A 15,380-nucleotide genomic window follows, 5' to 3' on the forward strand; every position below is an offset into this window, starting at 1 on the left:
GCTAATAGTGCAGTACATCTATAGACTACAGGTAGACTGGTTGTACAGTACATATATAGACTACAGGTAGACTGGTAATGCAGTATGTTTATAGACTACAGGTAGACTAATAGTACAGTACATCTATAGACTACAGGTAGACTGGTAGTGCAGTACATCTATAGACTACATGTACACTGGTAGTGCAGTATGTTTATAGACTACAGGTAGACTGGTAGTACAGTTCGTTTAGACTACAGGTAAACTGGTAGTACAGTTCGTTTAGACTACAGGTAGACTGGTAGTGCAGTACATCTATAGACTACAGGTAGACTGGTAGTGCAGTACATCTATAGACTACATGTAGACTGGTAGTGCAGTATGTTTATAGACAACATGTAGACTAGTAGTACAGTTCGTTTAGACTACAGGTAGACTGATAGTGCAGTACATCTATAGACTACAGGTAGACTGATAGTGCAGTATGTTTATAGACTACAGGTAGACTGGTAGTACAGTACATCTATAGACTACAGGTAGACTGGTAGTGCAGTACATCTATAGACTACATGTACACTGGTAGTGCAGTATGTTTATAGACTACAGGTAGACTGGTAGTACAGTTCGTTTAGACTACAGGTAAACTGGTAGTACAGTTCGTTTAGACTACAGGTAGACTGGTAGTGCAGTACATCTATAGACTACAGGTAGACTGGTAGCGCAGTACATCTATAGACTACATGTAGACTGGTAGTGCAGTATGTTTATAGACAACATGTAGACTAGTAGTACAGTTCGTTTAGACTACAGGTAGACTGATAGTGCAGTACATCTATAGACTACAGGTAGACTGATAGTGCAGTATGTTTATAGACAACAGGTAGACTGGTAGTGCAGTACATCTATAGACTACAGGTAGACTGGTAGTGCAGTATGTTTATATACAACATGTAGACAAATAGTGCAGTACATCTATATAATACAGGTAGACTGGTACCGTAGTACGTTTATAGACTACAGGTAGACTGGTAGTACAGTACATCTATAGAATATAGGTAGACTGATAGTGCAGTACATATATAGACTACAGGTAGACTGGTGGTACAGTACATCTATAGACTACAGGTAGACTGGTAATGCAGTACATCTATAGACTACATGTACACTGGTAGTGCAGTATGCTTATAGACTACAAGTAGACTTGTAGTACAGTTCGTTTAGACTACAGGTAGACTGGTAGTAGAGTTCGTTTAGACTACAGGTAGACTGATAGTGCAGTACATCTATAGACTACAGGTAGACTGGTAGTAGAGTTCGTTTATAGACTACAGGTAGACTGGTAGTGCAGTACATCTATAGACTACAGGTAGACTGGTAGTGTAGTACGTTTAGATTACAGGTAGACTGATAGTGCAGTACATCTATGGACTACAGGTACACTGATAGTGCAGTATGTTTATAGACTACAGGTAGACTGATAGTGCAGTACATCTATAGACTACAGGTAGACTGGTAGTGCAGTACATCTATAGACTACATGTAGACTGGTAGTGCAGTATGTTTATAGACAACATGTAGACTAGTAGTACAGTTCGTTTAGACTACAGGTAGACTGATAGTGCAGTACATCTATAGACTACAGGTAGACTGATAGTGCAGTATGTTTATAGACAACAGGTAGACTGGTAGTGCAGTACATCTATAGACTACAGGTAGACTGGTAGTGCAGTATGTTTATATACAACATGTAGACAAATAGTGCAGTACATCTATAGAATACAGGTAGACTGGTACCGTAGTACGTTTATAGACTACAGGTAGACTGGTAGTACAGTACATCTATAGAATATAGGTAGACTGATAGTGCAGTACATATATAGACTACAGGTAGACTGGTGGTACAGTACATCTATAGACTACAGGTAGACTGGTAATGCAGTACATCTATAGACTACATGTACACTGGTAGTGCAGTATGCTTATAGACTACAAGTAGACTTGTAGTACAGTTCGTTTAGACTACAGGTAGACTGGTAGTAGAGTTCGTTTAGACTACAGGTAGACTGATAGTGCAGTACACCTATAGACTACAGGTAGACTGGTAGTAGAGTTCGTTTATAGACTACAGGTAGACTGGTAGTGCAGTACATCTATAGACTACAGGTAGACTGGTAGTGTGGTACGTTTAGATTACAGGTAGACTGATAGTGCAGTACATCTATGGACTACAGGTACACTGATAGTGCAGTATGTTTATAGACTACAGGTAGACTGATAGTGCAGTACATATATAGAATACAGGTAGACTGGTAGTGTAGTACGTTTATAGACTACAGGTAGACTGGTAGTGCAATATGTTTATAGACTACAGGCAGACTGGTAGTGCAGTACATCTATAGACTACAGGTAGACTGGTAGTGTGGTACGTTTAGATTACAGGTAGACTGATAGTGCAGTACATCTATGGACTACAGGTACACTGATAGTGCAGTATGTTTATAGACTACAGGTAGACTGATAGTGTAGTACATATATAGAATACAGGTAGACTGGTAGTGTGGTACGTTTAGATTACAGGTAGACTGATAGTGCAGTACATCTATGGACTACAGGTACACTGGTAGTGCAGTATGTTTATAGACTACAGGTAGACTGATAGTGCAGTACATATATAGAATACAGGTAGACTGGTAGTGTAGTACGTTTATAGACTACAGGTAGACTGGTAGTGCAGTACATCTATAGACTACAGGTAGACTGATAGTGCAGTACATCTATAGAATACAGGTAGACTGGTAGTGCAGTACATATATAGAATACAGGTAGACTGGTAGTGTGGTACGTTTAGATTACAGGTAGACTGGTAGTGCAATATGTTTATAGACTACAGGTAGACTGGTAGTGCAATATGTTTATAGACTACAGGTAGACTGGTAGTGTAGTACGTTTAGATTACAGGTAGACTGGTAGTGTAGTACGTTTAGATTACAGGTAGACTGGTAGTGTAGTACGTTTAGATTACAGGTAGACTGGTAGTGCAATATGTTTATAGACTACAGGTAGACTGGTAGTGTAGTACGTTTAGATTACAGGTAGACTGGTAGTGTAGTACGTTTAGATTACAGGTAGACTGGTAGTGCAATATGTTTATAGACTACAGGTAGACTGGTAGTGTGGTACGTTTAGATTACAGGTAGACTGGTAGTGTGGTACGTTTAGATTACAGGTAGACTGGTAGTGCAGTACATCTATAGACTACAGGTAGACTGGTAGTACAGTACATCTATAGACTACAGGTAGACTGGTAGTACAGTACGTTTATAGACTACAGGTAGACTGGTAGTACAGTACGTTTAGACTAGAGGTAGACTGGTAATACAGTACGTTTAGACTACAGGTAGACTGGTTGTACAGTACGTTTATAGAATACAGGTAGACTGGTAGTGTAGTACATATATAGAATACAGGTAGACTGGTAGTGTAGTACGTTTATAGACTACAGGTAGACTGGTAGTGCAGTACATCTATAGACTACATGTAGACTGGTAGTGCAGTATGTTTATAGACTACAGGTAGACTGATAGTGCAGTACATATATAGAATACAGGTAGACTGGTAGTACAGTACGTTTAGACTAGAGGTAGACTGGTAATACAGTACGTTTAGACTACAGGTAGACTGGTTGTACAGTACGTTTATAGACTACAGGTAGACTGATAGTGCAGTACATATATAGAATACAGGTAGACTGGTAGTGTAGTACGTTTATAGACTACAGGTAGACTGGTAGTGCAGTACATCTATAGACTACAGGTAGACTGGTAGTGCAGTATGTTTATAGACAACATGTAGACTAGTAGTACAGTTCGTTTAGACTACAGGTAGACTGGTAGTGCAGTACATCTATAGACTACATGTACACTGGTAGTGTAGTACGTTTATAGACTACAGGTAGACTGGTAGTGCAGTACATATATAGAATACAGGTAGACTGGTAGTGCAATATGTTTATAGAATACAGGTAGACTGGTAGTGCAGTACATCTATAGACTACAGGTAGACTGGTAGTGTGGTACATCTATAGACTACAGGTAGACTGGTAGTGTAGTACATCTATAGACTACAGGTAGACTGGTAGTGTGGTACGTTTAGATTACAGGTAGACTGGTAGTGCAGTACATCTATAGACTACAGGTAGACTGGTAGTACAGTACATCTATAGACTACAGGTAGACTGGTAGTACAGTACGTTTATAGACTACAGGTAGACTGGTAGTACAGTACGTTTAGACTAGAGGTAGACTGGTAATACAGTACGTTTAGACTACAGGTAGACTGGTTGTACAGTACGTTTATAGAATACAGGTAGACTGGTAGTGTAGTACGTTTATAGACTACGGGTAGACTGATAGTACAGTTCGTTTAGACTACAGGTAGACTGGTAGTAGAGTTCGTTTAGACTACAGGTAGACTGATAGTGCAGTACACCTATAGACTACGGGTAGACTGGTAGTACAGTATGTTTATAGACTACAGGTAGACTGATAGTACAGTTCGTTTAGACTACACGTAGACTAATAGTGCAGTACATCCATAGAATACGGGTAGACTGGTAGTACAGTACGTTTATAGACTACAGGTAGACTGGTAGTACAGTACGTTTATAGACTACAGGTAGACTGGTAGTACAGTACGTTTATAGACTACAGGTAGACTGGTAGTACAGTATGTTTATAGACAACATGTAGACTGGTAGTACAGTACATCTATAGACAACATGTAGACTGGTAGTACAGTACGTTTAGACTACAGGTAGACTGGTGGTGTAATACGTTCAGATTACAGGTAGACTGATAGTGTAGTACGTTCAGATTACAGGTAGACTGATAGTGTAATACGTTCAGATTACAGGTAGACTGGTGGTGTAATACGTTCAGATTACAGGTAGACTGGTAGTGTAGTACGTTTAGATTACAGGTAGATTGGTAGTGTAGTACGTCTAGACTACAGGTAGACTGGTAGCGTAGTACGTTCAGATTACAGGTAGACTGATAGTGTAATACGTTTAGATTACAGGTAGATTGGTAGTGTAGTACGTCTAGACTACAGGTAGACTGATAGTGTAGTGCGTTTAGATTACATGTAGACTGGTAGTGCAATAGTTTCGTCCACATGTATACATACAATTTCGAACCTGACACTGAACAATGCATATTATAATTATGTGCGTTGAATACATACTGCATGTATTACAGACATCACACACTGATGGACATTCATTTTGTATACAATATTATTCATTTCATGAGGAAAGAGCGTTCATGTAACAAGTACCCAATCCTTTTGATTTCTGGCAAGGAAATATGTTTAAACGAAAGTGAATGGAATAAAAGCTTGTGGAAGATGCAGTGTCAATTCACATTTAACATTAAAACAGTTTACGGAGAGAGATATTACGGAGAGAGATAGACTATATTTTATTTTCTTCGTTGCATTTTTGCCAATGAAATACAGAAATAATAAAACTGATAAAAATTACATTTTCACTGCAGCGATGAGCAGTGAAAATATAAGATTTTCGTTTTTTTACCAATCAGAGTGAACCTATGTATTCACCTCATTGAAACTTGCTGAGTTTTCCAATCAAAGCAAAGATAGATAAAAGGGTTATTTTGCTGTATTTTTTAAATAATCAGACAAATTTTTGACAACGTACACATTTGACGTTAGCTTTTCATACACAGATTCTCCGATAATAGCAGAAAACGCTTAAAATGCGTTGATCAGTCCTTTCAAAATGACGCCGTTGGGAAAGAGACGACGTCATGAAGTGTGTTACTGATTACCGCACTTTTTGACACTTGATATTTAGACGTTTTTCATTTTGTGTTTTTTTTTTAAGTATCAAACTGAAAAATAAAATTTAATGGTTCCCTGTTAAATATTGCACATATTTCACTCGTATAACATTATTTCGATATTTTTCACTTCTGCTTCACACTCGATATTCTGTCATACTCGTAAAATATATGTTAAATTCAACGATAAACCATTCAATATCCTCTTTTTATTAAACGAATTTAGCGAAGAGCAGTTAGATTTGAATTGAAAATACAAGTTTTTCGTTTTTGACCAATCAGAATGAACCTTTGCATTTAGCTCATTGAAACTTGCCGATTTTTCCAATTGAAGTGAAGATGGATAAATGGGTTATTTCTGAAATATTCAGAATAGTTTTTGACAAAATACTCACTTGACGTTAGCTCAGTGTATACCTACTAAAGAGGTTATAATCAGGCCAAATGACAAACCATGGATGACGTCAGAGTTAAGAAAACATATCAGAATTCGAGATCGATTACACAAAGTATCAAGAACATCTAATCATCCTCGTGATATACAAAAATTCAAAAGTCAGCGCAATAAGGTCAACAATATGAAAAAGTATAGTCGTCAAAATTTGTATGACAATGTCCATGGGATCATCGATAATTATTTTTCTTCTGATCCCAAGGCTTATTGGAGATTGATCAAAAGGGCGCCCAGAGATTACCTACAAGTAAGGTAAATGATAACCTATATAAAATTACAATAAATAACAAGTCCAGCAACGTATTTACATACATAGATTAAATATATAGCCATTCCTTTCCATATATGGAACTTTCATGTATGTGTATGCCATTCCTTTCCATATATGGAACTTTCATGTATGTGTATGCTCATGTATCGGTACATATAGAGTAGGTGTCTGATTTCTCATGTAGACCTGTACATGCCAATTATTAGTCATACTAGATACATATATCATCCGCTACATTATCAACATAAGGTGCTTTATTTTCCCTAATAAAGTAAACATCTACGTACTCACTACTATAGCCAAGTATTCAACATTTGTTTATTTTTGTTAATGAACAAGTCATTAATCAGTAAGTTATTAATTACTTCATTCTTAGATGTCAAACATAATGGGAAATGTTTCCATTATGCACCAAAGCTATGATGTAGATATAAGTATTGATTGATTACAATACGACATGGACACATGGGAATTCACACTATTGCTAAATTCTGATGCAAAAATAGTTATAGTTATAGTGTACGAAAAGTACTTGTTATATAATCATCTTAGCTCATAATCTCGATCTTTATATTAAACTCAACGTCTGTTCCAAAATGTTCACATACAGACTAATCATTATCGTGTTAAATCTATATATACACGACAACTATACAATTACGTAATTATAAACAGTGTTATATGGTATACTAATATGTATTCACCTATGTGTCCATGACAGATTTTGTTTAAGTTCCTTGTGTAAATAGTATAATATATTACATAGCATTATATACTGAATATTATAATTGCCTACATATACATATGTGAACTACGAATACTGGTGTGTATGTAAGAGTTTAAATATAGAATTGATGACATGTAAGAAAACTTTGTAATATTGATATAATCATGGTGTTATTCAACTTAATAATATCCTTTTTAGCCCTATAAGTCTTATTATCTACAAACCCGTTCAAATTTCAACATTTCAAAACATTCTTATCATATCTACTCTCTAATGATCTTTATTGTCCCTATCATCTCCTTCCCTGTGCTAAATTCTTCCTCTCTACTTCTAGTCTTCCTTCTAACTTCTCATACCTATACTTGGAATGTTCCACTGTTGTTCTCCCCTGACCCCTATGACCTCTTTAGTTCCCGGATTGCTGAGTGTGTGCCCGTGTTAGTGTTCACATGTGTATTTTACAGACCTGGTCGTCGCTCGATTATAATGTTAATGGGTAACGATTTAGTGTCTTATAGAGCGGCGATCGGATGTTTTTACCTATGCACGCACGGTGCCCTTTCACGGAAACAGTTCATTTTTTATTTTAACCTCCTAAAATTATTAAACAGGTTCATGGCATGTACAAAGTATATTGTATTCAACCTAGGTTACGTCGTTCAACTAATTTTATCTTGTCTTATCGATAACTCGAGCTTTTTCCTAGTGATACAATTACTTCTTTTATGCTGTAATGACGTTCACCCAAATCCAGGCCCTACGAGCCATTCTAAAGATATTTCTATTTTTCATTTAAATATTCGAAGTGTGAGGAACAAATTGTCATATCTAGAAAATATAACATCTGATTTTGATATTGTCTGTATCACCGAGACTCACCTTGATTTAACGATAGCAGACGACGATATCCTCCCAGAGGGCTACAACCTATATCGTAAAGACCGTAGCTCCCCGGGTGGGGGGATTTGTGTTTTCACTTCCAGTCTCCTATGCACACGTCGTCGTCCTGACTTAGAATTCCATATAGGCGAAGTTGTATGGACAGAGATCCAGTTTCTAAACAAAAAATATCTGTTATGTGCTATATATAGGCCCCCTAATTGTACACAAACATTCTGGAATTATTTTCGCCTCTCCGTAGAAACTGCCATTGATGAAACTTCACATGTTGTAATAGTTGGCGATATAAATGTCAACCTTCTTTCTGTAGATAATAATCATCCACTTATGGACATAATGAACCACTTCCGCTTCAGTAATGTAATAGACAGACAAACAAGAATCGGTCGCACGTGCAATACACTTCTTGACCCGATATTTCTCTCAGACACGTGTATCAAAACTCTAGCTGACACTATTGATATAGACCGTGATATTTCCGACCACCAAGCAACTAGTGTTGAATTGACTATAGGGACAAATATTACTAGGAATTACAAACGGACGATTTTATGTTATAATGACGCTAATTATCCACTTTTTAATAGTAAGCTTGATGAAACCGATTGGAATGAACTGTTTTCTACGAGCCCGATCCCGGATGATATGTGTAACATTTTTACTAATAAATATTTAGAAATAGCCAGAGAATGTATCCCCTCTAAGCTAGTAACAATTAGACCCAATGACAAACCATGGTTTGACTCGGAACTGAGACGCGAGATTAGGATAAGAGACAGGTTACTGCAAAAATTTAAATCCAGTCGTACTCCTCTTAAACTTAATAATTTTAAAAAACAACGTAAAAAACAACGTAATAGAGTTAATAATATTAAAAAACTTAAAAAAGAAACATTTTATGCGGACATAAATGGAATCTTAGATGCTCATAGTAATGCTAATCCTCGCAATTTCTGGAAACTTGTTCGCAGATTAATTAAATCATCTGATACATCAAACTCCATTCCACCATTGAGGAGCGCGACTGGAAATATAGAAATGGACGACGACATAAAGGCAAATATATTAAACGACTATTTTGTTTCCATATCAACTAAAGACGATAGTAACACAGACGTACCTATTGTAGAACCGAGAACAGACTCCTGAATCACAAATATACCTTTCAACATTAATGATATTATTGACATTCTTAAGACATTACAGCGCTGCGCGCTGAAGTGTGTACGGTACTTTTTCAATAGCAGTACAGCAACTGTTGATTGTATTGAATCGCCAACCGATAAGCTTGAAACAATGTATCGACCTTCCTGATTGGTTCTGTGCCGAAAGGGGCGGGGCGAACACGGAGTATGTACTGTACCAGGACCGTGGCTGTGTATACACACGTGTGCGATTATATATAATTACATGACTATGCAAAACAACGACAACTTTTACGTTAAGTTTTAAGCATTTAATAAAGATCTGGTACTGGTTGAACACATGGGTTGTTACACACATATATATGCCATGTTGTTATGAACAACTTATATGATACCTTCCGTGATTACACATATCCACACTGTCGGAAAAATCCAGACATGAACGAAGCAGGGAAATCCAGAGCATCTTAAATACTTGGCTTACATTTCTTTTTGAATTCGATGAATTCCATAACATCTTGAGTCACCTGTTTACTTTTCAGTGGTTTCCGTTTGACGATGGGCGCTAAAGACTTAGTCGCATAAAAAATCTTCATAATTTTGCGACATCCTGATTAGACAAACCGGTCTTATCACTGATGGCTGAATATGAGAGTCCTTCTGAATGTAGATTATAAACAGTTTTTTCTCGTTTTTTTATCTTCACTTTTCCCTCTGGTGTAAACACGGCCCTTGGAATTTTACATGTTTGAAGTAGTACGTTATATGCGTACCGTCGTGTACACCGTCTAGACCTATAGTTTCCCTTTTTTTTTGTCAGACATGTAAGTAACCAAGGTGATTTGCATTACATGTATAAGCTCACAACTACATGTGTATAACTGCAACTTGCAATGTTTAACCAGCTTAATTTACAATATATCTAATTTTTATACATTTAAATGTTTATTATGCAGATGTTCTTTCAATATGGACAACACAGTCAGTGTATTTTGAAAATTACGCACGTATTGATTGATGATCGTCAAGCTAACCAGCCCTTCGAACTTTGTCACCAGCTGACCAGGTCGACCCTTCAGTTCGGGGATATATTTTCCCAATACACTGATTTGAGAGTGGGAAAGTCCATTGTATAGGGTAGATAGCATTTGCACTTCCTTTCACACCTCGTGTACAAGCTAAACTATCTGGGTCACGATAGCGATTCAGTTTACATGTAATTTGGAAGGGTCAAACATCAGACAAAACTGGGTTCCGGAGCACAGGGGCTTGGCACGATGGTGATGACGTTCCATATATGTATGTATAGTATATACATAAAGAATACATGGTCAGTGTCTTAAAATATAAGCTGTATTTTGGCGAGGGTAAAGAAATCGCCACTTTTGTCTTTCTGTCCCGAGCCAGAAATACAGCTTATATTTTAAAACACTGACTATGTATTCTATTTATCCTCCAACAGTCATGAAAATAATCATCAAAAATAATCATTTTTATGTGAAACGGTGTCAAATATCACAGAAATATGTTCGTCTTTTAAACGTAGTTTCACTTTGAAGTAGGTCAGTCGAACTGACGCACGTGCTAAGATTCCAAAATACAGCTGTTTTCCGTCACTGCCGTATATACAGCAAAAATATATATACGATGGGTGTATTCCGACAATGCGGTGGCAGTTGCAGGATAAATTCATATATGGACCTTCATTTATAAACTTGTCACTGAATATTTCACTCGAAGAACATTTTCATAACCCGCCATTCTCGCAAGTTTACTCATGTGCACACGAGTGCTGAGAAAGGTGTGTGCATTCAGTTCGACCAATCAAATCAACGCTTACTCAGCGCGATCGACTTTGTTAGAGTACTGTCGATACACAGTAATGTAGTACCAATACCTGTCGGTACTTGTGTTACATTTTGACCGTACACACTTCAGCGCGCAGCGCTGTAAAAAGTGGTAAAGCTGTAGGTAATGATACCATAAGTCACATTATGCTTAAAAATACGGCTAATACTATTCCCTACCCTTTGTCTTTAATCTTTCGAGTCTCTTTGGAAACTGGATCTTTCCCCACACAATGGAAACATGCACTAGTTATGCCAATCTTTAAAAAGGGAGATAAGCAAGATCCCTCAAACTATAGACCGATTGCACTACTTTGTACAATTGGTAAAGGTTTTGAAAGAGTTGTAGCTAAATACTTGCACAACTATCTGTTAGATAATTCTCTTATATATCAGTACCAGTCGGGTTTCCAACCAGGTCATTCTACTGTTCATCAGCTTATAGAAATTTACCACAATATATGTGAAAATTTAGAAAAAAAACGACCTACCTGTCTAGTTTTTTGTGACATCTCTAGAGTGTGGCATAGGGGTCTGGAAGTGAAACTAATGAGTTATGGTATATCAGGCAAATTGTTAGCCTGGTTGATTAATTATGTGTCAGATAGAAAACAACAAGTATTTTTTGGAAATAGTAAATCTTCGGTAAAATATACTAATGCTGGTGTTCCTCAAGGCTCGGTCCTTGGTCCACTCTTATTTATTATTTATATTAATGATATTACCGATAATTTAGACAGTCTGTCAAAACTTTTTGCGGATGATACATCTCTTTTGTACTCTGATAAATCCCCACATCTGATTGAACAACACATTAATAATGATCTGTTAAAAATTCAATCTTGGGCTGATAATTGGTTGGTTAAATTTAATCCTTCAAAAACAGAGGCTTTGCTTTTCTCTAATACTGAATTGGATCATATAATCGATATAAGTTTTAATGGTGTCAATATTGAATTTGTCAGTTGTCATAAGCATCTTGGAGTATACATAGACTCAAATGGTAAGTGGAGTTCCCATATAGAACACATATGTAAATCTGTATCTAAACAACTAGGTGCCCTTCGAAAACTAAAATACATTCTGTCGCGAAAAACGCTAAATAGAATTTATAGATCCTTCATCCTTCCAATCTTAGAATATTGTTGCGAGCTCTGGGATGGTTGCACATTATCAGATGCAGATAGATTAGAAAAATTATAACTCGAATTGTAATTGTCATTGGTCTACCTTCCTATACCAGTAGACAATCACTTTACATTGAAACGGGTTGGGAACCTTTAGCTCAGAGACGATCTCGTCGAAAACTTCTCCTTTTTTATAAGATACATAATCATATTACTCCCAACTATCTTAATGCCCTACTTCCTAATCCTGTTGCAAATAACTCTCGACACAATCTCCGTAATGCAGAAAATTATGACTTACCAAATAATAGACTAGAATCGTCCAATCTATCCTTTTTTCCTTCTACAATAAGACTATGGAACCAACTGTCGCTTAATATTAGACATAGCGTCTCTATTTCTATTTTTAAAAATGAGATACGTAATAAAGAACTGCCCCAGGTACCTACCTTTTATTTCTATGGGAAACGAAAAAACAATATATTACACACTAGATTAAGAAATCATGCCAGTATACTGAAGGGTCATTTATTCAGAGCCAATATAGTTGATGACCAGATGTGCCACTGTGGCTCTCCAAGTGAAGACAACTATCATTTCTTTTTTGACTGTATTACTTATGCTGAACAGAGAACGACACTCTTCAGAAAACTGTCTGCATACAATCCTCTATCTGTGAACCTTCTTCTTTTTGGAGATTTAAATATGTCTGTTCAGGAAAACGAACAAGTTTTTATCCACACTCAGCAATTCATCCAGGATTCTGATAGATTTTAGAACACCCCCCCCCCCCCCCCCCCCCCCCCCCCCCCCCCCAATTTCCTCTATATCTTGAAAATTTGGCAAATACTATCGTGTAGAATTTATTTTAAATGCTGTGCTGGGTCAACTCTGATGCCGAAGGCACCAGGGAGACGAATATTGAAGAGAGAAAGGAATGACCAGGTGAACGCTAATCATGGATTGGATTTATGAACATTAGTACAAGATGTGAGTTCTGAATAGTGACTTGTGTAACTGCACTGCCTTCGGTGTCGGAAATGATCCTCCACAGCATAATGAAATAATAAAAAAAATAAAAAAACTGAAAGTACATAACGCTCAATCAAATGAATAACTCTCTCTCTCTCTCTCTCTCTCTCTCTCTCTCTCTCTCTCTCTCTCTCTCTCTCTCTCTCTCTCTGTCTCTCTCTGTCTCTCTGTCTCTCTCATTGTGTAAATAGGTTGCAAAATTGCCTGAGAGTGTATATATACATGTTATATTATTTTATGCCATCTTGAATTGTATTGTATATATACCAATGTTTTGTCACAGGGAGAGGGCCTTGAATAAGTTGTACAACTTGTGCCCAATCCCGTTGCTTAAAGGCAATAAAAATATGTTTGAATCAAAAATCAAAAGGCTTATGAAATCCAGTGATACTTCACAGACCATCCCTACCCTCATTGATCCTGCGAGTGAAAATTTAGTTAATAGTGATGAAGATAAATCCAATTTGTTGAATAATTATTTTTGTAGTATAACTCGTATTGATGATAGTAACACCCCTCCTCCCGGAGTACCACCCAAAACCAATACAACTCTTATAATTTTGTCAGATTAGATTATAGTGAAATTAAAGATGTGTTAAAAACTTTGAAACTCGGCAAGGCCTCGGGTCATGATGAAATAAGTCACCATATGTTAAAGAATGTTTGTAACACTATTTGTAAACCACTTGAAATGTTATTTAATATGCCACTAACTACGGGTGTTTATCCCAGGGCATGGAAACTAGCAAAAGTTATGCCTTTATTTAAGAAAGGTGATAGGCATTCTCCATTAAACTATCGTCCAATTTCTCTATTATCCACTGTTGGTAAAGTTTTTGAGCGTGTTATTTTTAAACATATCTATAACTATTTTCTAGAGAACTCATTGTTTTATAAATACCAGTCTGGTTTTCTACCTGGCCATTCCACCGTATATCAATTGATAGAAATGTATCATAATATTTGTTTATCGCTTGAAGAGAAAAAAACATACCTGTATTGTATTTTGTGATATTTTCAAAGCTTTTGATCGTGTCTGGCATGAAGGTCTATTAGTAAAATTAAAATCATATGGAATAGGATGTGAACTGATCGTTTGGTTAAAGGATTACTTACATCAAAGGCAGAAAATGGTATGCATTAATGAATTTGTTTCAAAATTGAGCTCAATTGATGCCGGGGTTCCGCAAGGTTCTATCTTAGGGCCTCTATTATTTTTGATATACATTAACGATATAGCAGATATTTTTGATTCAGCTTCTCGTCTTTTCACTGATGACACCCCTCTTCAATGTTGCTCCTCTTCTTGTATTCAAATTTAAACTATTCTTAATAGAGATCTTGAATCTCTTAATACTTGGGCCAAAACCAGGCTGGTCACTTTTAATCCTGATAAAACCGATGTACTCTTTATCTCGAGTAGAAATGAAATAGATGAAATATTAGAGCTTGAATTTGACGGAACATTTTAGACTTTACAGATAGCCATAAGCATTTGGGTGTTACTTTAAACTCTAGTGTAAAATGGGGGGATCATGTAGAAGCTATATACACTTCCGTTATGAAGAAAATAAATGCTCTGATAAAAATTGAAATTTATACTAAGACGAACGCTCTTTTGAGAATTTACCTAACTTTTATTTTACCAATCTTTGAGTATGCTTGTGAATTGTGGGATGGATGTACTAATTTAGAATCTGAAAAGTTAGAAAAAGCCAAACGCGAAGCGGCAAGAATTATCACGGGTCTTCCATCATATGCAAGTGTTTACGCCTTACAATTTGAAACTGTTAGTACATGTAGCATATGCAATGTGGCAGTAGAATATTTATGTCATAATATGCACATGTTATCACGGATATGATATATGTGCGATCATCTGGAATCCGACAATGCAATGTGAAGACTATGCTAGTCACATCAGGACAAACATAAGAATTTCAGTCGTATACATTTAGATGTAATACATTGTTGATTCTACAAGGTGTTTACATGTTGTTGTTGTTGTTTTTTGGAATGGGGGATGTATAATTTAAGTCT

General features: G+C 36.6%; 1 protein-coding gene across 2 annotated transcripts in view; it reads right to left on the reverse strand.

Moving 5' to 3' along the window:
* Positions 1-15,380, reverse strand: part of LOC117325928 (glucokinase regulatory protein-like) — a 41,753-nt gene that overhangs the window by 25,564 nt on the left and 809 nt on the right. Inside the window, exon 2 of one of the 2 annotated variants that reach the window (XM_033882445.1) lies at positions 8,169-8,345. The exons of the other annotated variant lie outside the window; for it this stretch is intronic. The gene's annotated coding sequence lies outside the window, so the exon portion shown is untranslated. The remainder of the gene's footprint in view (positions 1-8,168; positions 8,346-15,380) is intronic. 2 annotated transcript variants of the gene reach the window in all.

The sequence above is a fragment of the Pecten maximus genome, chromosome 4 (genome assembly GCF_902652985.1).
Source record: "Pecten maximus chromosome 4, xPecMax1.1, whole genome shotgun sequence".
Lineage (NCBI taxonomy): Eukaryota > Metazoa > Mollusca > Bivalvia > Pectinida > Pectinidae > Pecten > Pecten maximus.